The 5,417-nt window shown below is 24.8% G+C and overlaps 1 long non-coding RNA gene across 1 annotated transcript; it reads right to left on the bottom strand.

Moving 5' to 3' along the window:
• On the bottom strand, positions 206 to 1,210 carry LOC109347125. The gene is made up of 2 exons (XR_002107561.1): positions 963 to 1,210; positions 206 to 820 (listed from the first exon to the last, which is right to left on the bottom strand). It is a non-coding gene; the product is annotated as an uncharacterized LOC109347125 (long non-coding RNA).

The following is a 5,417-nucleotide window of genomic DNA, read 5'->3' as shown; positions in this document are numbered from 1 at the left end:
ATATATATAAATTATAATAACAAGAAGATAAAAATATTAAGAAGTTGACATGAAGGGCCATCATTTCAAACAAGCTATTTTCTATAAGGATGTGTCTTCTATGAGTCTTTTAATAAAGACCTAAGTTAATCTTTTGTAGGACCTATTTTATTTTATTTCTTCACTATTATTTACACATCGGGCTATTTTTTTAAAATTTTATAGCACCTAACACCAAAATTCAGTGAAGTCATTCAGATATTAGTTCTTGCTACGTGTCTACCATTTCTTTGTGTAATTAAAAAGAGGGATAGAGGTAGTAAGAAGGATAAAAGGCATCAATAAAATGTTATAAGCATGAGACCAAAGAAGAGAGTATATAATCTTAATTAATCGAGTAGGACGGAAATCAAGCCACCAAAGAAGGATTTGAGTGTAGTGATCAAGCTGTCCTTATCTCTAATTTTTTATTTAGATTTATCAAGTTCAAAACTTATGGAAAGTAAGTGATCATGTTGATACACTACTTTATTTTCATTTGCCTTAATTCATGACATATGAGTTACAAATATAAATTATAAAAATGGCAGACTAGTAAGAAAGCTCAAATATTATTTAATTGAAGCATTACTAAATCAAACAAGCTAACTTACATAATATATTATTATTATTATTATTAATCCCTTCCGTATGAATTAAGTGGTTCAAGAGCAAGAGCTGGTTCTTGTTGTGTAGAAGGGTTAGAAATAAGAAACATCTTCCTCTCTTGAAGTTCATGTTGTCCTGTGGTATTCCATGGAAAGCAATCAAGATGGTTGGAATAATACTTACATGCCCCTGACTTCAGAATTAACCATTGACAATAAGAGCAATTATCTCTAATTTGAACATAAATATCAAAGTTGTGACTTTCTCCATCCCAACTAAAGAGGCAAAACCATTGCGTACGATTAATAAAATTGGGAGAAATTATAAACCCGAACCTGTAATTTTGATCAGGAGCCAAAGTATGAAACCCGTTATCACGATGTTTGTCCTTGCAATGAAAGCTCAATTGCAAATTTGGAAGTTTGTTTGCTATTCCAACAACTACTCTTGGAATAAAACTGAATGACTCCACACTATTCATCATTTGCAATATAACAAATATTGTTACTAATGTAAATGATGATAACACAATTTTGTTCATTGAAGCAGCCATGATATGATGGATGAGAATGGTAATTGATAAATACAATGACTATTGGAATGATATTAATTAGAGATATATTTCTTCTTATATATATACAAGATTAGTGAGAATGGGATAAGATTAAACAAAAAAGAATCACCTCTAATATTATTGAAGAGGTAAATTGTAGTTTTTGTATTTGTATTGAAAAGTAAAAGTGTCATACTATTATATCTAAAGGATAAAAGTGTCACATTATTCTATTTTTTAGTTGTTTTTTATGAACTTACCTCTTCAATATTATAGAGGATCCTAACTCGACTAAAACATATCAAGTGCCCAATCAATATCCTTTTCTTCATTATACTACATACATATTATTATAGTACTAATTCCAACAAGTGTCGCTCTCGGGAATGGAACCCTTAATCTTTTTGTCCTCATGTGGATCTAGTAAAGTCTTATGCTACTAGACCAATTTGGTGTTAATTTGAAGAATAATTTATAATTTGCATTAATTATTATTTTGATATATAATATGTGAGTGATAAGTTGTAAATTACATTAATTACCTTATATTAATTTTTTTTATTTGGTGCACTTTATTTATATTTTTTTGTTTGTGGTGATTATCTAGGATTATATGACTTCTTTTTATAGAAATTAAAAATTGTTAAGGACAAAACAAAAAAGTGGATGTTACTCCATGATGATAATTATATCATATTTTACCTTTATAGATACTAGCGTATCAACATAAACTTTTATTTGCCGTCCTCATTCTTATTTTATGATATTAAGTATTTTTATTAAGTATTCTATTTGTATATATTTTATTTTAGAAAATTAGAATGTTTTTTTTACTTGATTTACTTTATGTTATAATTTTTCGAATTTATTATAATGTCCAATTTAAAGTGAGATATATTAATAATTGTTATGTATGATTATATGATTTTATTGCAGAAAGAAAAATATTATGGGCAAAATATGAGAGTAGAAATTACTACATGATTGTTGTTATTTTATGGTTTGACTTTATATAGTATATTATATATTATATTGAATTTATCAAATAATATAGAATTTGTGTATAAAATAATATGTCAAAAGTTCTATTTCTCTTAACGATACTTGTTATGAAGAAGAATCATACACCTCAAAACAATTAGTTTCTTACCCATATGGTAAGGAATACGTTTGGTTATAACAAATATATAATATTGAAATATATAAAATAAGAATTCATTCATAAGATAAGGAACAATAACCAATGATTGTAAGGAACAACTCAACAGTTTTTAATAGTCACACGTCTCTTGAGAGTCACAGATTCATCATGTCGTGTTTTATACTCTGTATAAGAGTCGTTATTTATTCACTATTTTTTTTCTAGTACAAAGTTTTTCCGTCATAAGGTATGTATCAAGAAATTTCTTATAATTAGTTTTAGAAAATATTATTTTTTCCTTCTTTGTCTTAACATACTAATTTTTTGTAATTCAATTGAGATTTAATGTAGACATTTCATATTTACTTTAACAAATTTCATTATGTTAGATTGTGGTAATATTTAATGCTCATCTATATGTGAAATGAGATTATGACATAATAAGAATAAAATCATGATTATAATTATGATCAATTTTTTTTATGCATACAAAATATAATAACATTATTTGGAGGTGATAGTGCCATCAAATTGAGCTTGAACTAAAAACATGTCATTTTTTAAATTAAAACATATTGTCTTATTTTTTACTTACCAAACTTTAGATTATAACTCGGATGAAAACGAGTCCCAATAAGAATTGGAGTGTAATACTCTGTTCCTCTTGAACACAATTTTATATGTATCCTTTATTTAAGATTAAACAATTATTCCAATTAAATATATTCTATTGCAAATTATAATATCTAACACAATTTATTATATTTAACATTTATAACATGTAGAGTACACAGTACAAACAATAAGAAAGTAGGTTGTCAATATGCTAATAATAATAATGAAAATAAAAAACATCATTTAATGTTTTGATATCTTTTATGAAAAGCATCATTTAATGTCACTCTTTATATTTAATGTTTTTTAAATAGTAATAAATATATTCATTTAAATTAATAAATAGAAATAAATGTATTTATTAAAACCTCATTTATTACTTTTTTAATATACTTTATTTATATACAGTAGTATGTTAATAGACATTTCCATGTGTATGACTTCATATTCTTATTATGTGAGTTGTACAATCTTTATATGGTAGAAATTCTTATAAAAAAATTACTTTCGCTAAAGGAATAAAAAAATAATCTTTAACTTGATTATTGTTTGACACAACTTCAAAATTTTGAATTTTCTAAAGCAAAGATATTTGTTTTTTACTGTAAAATCAAATAGACAAGTGTCATTCATAGAAAAATAAAGAGTAAAACCCACCAAAAATAAGAAAGAGAACAGAAGCTCTAAATAAATTAAAGAGTATATGTAATTACATCATATTTTACATTTATATATATTAATGATATATATAACACTCAATTGAATTTTTTGAAATTCAATTCATTTGATGTAACTAAAATGTCTCTAAAATGCATGCGCTTGTGTTACACTTTTTCTTTTTCAATATTAACATATGAGTAAATTATATTAACACTCCACGAGTTTTATTACAATTATAGAGTTCACCTTTCGATTTTTGCACCTACTCACTTCCTTACTTAGAACAATGATATTTTAGCATTTTCTTTTCTTGCAAACATATTTTAGTATTATAAAATCAAATAATTAAATATATATAATTTTCAATTATGCGTTTTTTTTATCATATTCACATTATTATCTTAAATTTAAGCGTCTCACTCTCTCTTGAAGTATTAATTTTGAACTTAATGTATTAATATTACAATATTTTATAATAAACATATCAAATATTGATATCATTTAATTATTTCTTTATCGCTGTAAATAACCATTAAACATAAATCTTTTATGTTTTCGCAAATAAAATGTTAAAATAATAAATGATAAGAACAAAAAATTAAACATTAAAATTACCTTATGATTTAGCATTTTTCTTTTCTTACATACATTATAAAATTTTAAATACTCAAATAAACTTTTTATGTATTTATTCCTTTATTTGTCATATATTATTTTTATATTTAATTAAATTATGGAAGTCTCATTCATTGAAATACTAATATTATTAAAATATTTCTTTATTATTAGATAGAGCATCTAGTATTATAATTAAAAAAATTCAATCAATTTATTTATAAATTTAGAACGGTTCATATATAACGAACCAAAATCAATTTATGTAAAAGGTGGTACCATAATATGTGTATTTATTATTTTATAGGTAAAAACAAAATTTTCATAATGTCCATGCTTTCTGAAATTCCACCTTTTTATATACTTTTCAATTTTAAAATTTCATTCTTTCAACATAATATAATTCTAAATTTCTTTATTTTTGAAATATTTTAAATAATAAAATCTATTTTGCATTAATTACTATTATGATAAAAATATGTGATTTGATAATTGTAAATTGTGAAATAGTAATTATTATTACACCATTATTTACTAATAAACTTATTGAGTTAGTGACTGAGTTACTGTGATACTGAGTGACTTACTAAGTTAGTAACAGACTTAGTGACTAACGTACTTTGTTACTGACTTACTGACTTACTGACTTACAGACTGCCTTAATGACTTACAAACTAACTTATTGGGTTACTATGTGACTTACTAAGTTACTGACTAACTTAATGACTAACTTATTAGGTTTGTTAGGTATCAGTGGTTACAATACACCTAGAAGGAGGGGGGGGTTGAATAGGTGTCGCGGTTAGAACTATCGCTTTTCGAAAATCAACACTTAATGCTGAATCAACCCTATTTAATCGATTAATGAAGGAAGATAATCAATTATTTGAACAATCTTAATCGATTAACAAAAAGAACAGTTTTAATCAATTAACAGAAACAATTTTAATCGATTAACAGAAATAGGATAATCGATTAACACAACAATATTATTCGATTAAACAGAAACAGTAAGCAATTACAGAAGCGATTAAATGCATAACAATTAACCGATAATAGAACGAATACAGAGCTTACAGATTTGTATATCAGAATAGCATCCAGTACAGCAAATGAACAGAATGTATCAATTGAATCCAATATACAAATTAATCGATTGAAAACAGTAAAGAGAGAGAGAGAAAACAAATCCTGCAACGCAAATTT

Source organism: Lupinus angustifolius, chromosome LG05, assembly GCF_001865875.1.
Source record: "Lupinus angustifolius cultivar Tanjil chromosome LG05, LupAngTanjil_v1.0, whole genome shotgun sequence".
Taxonomy (NCBI): domain Eukaryota; kingdom Viridiplantae; phylum Streptophyta; class Magnoliopsida; order Fabales; family Fabaceae; genus Lupinus; species Lupinus angustifolius.
Note: the sequence above shows the minus strand (reverse complement) of the source record. Positions and strands in the feature narration are given on the sequence as shown.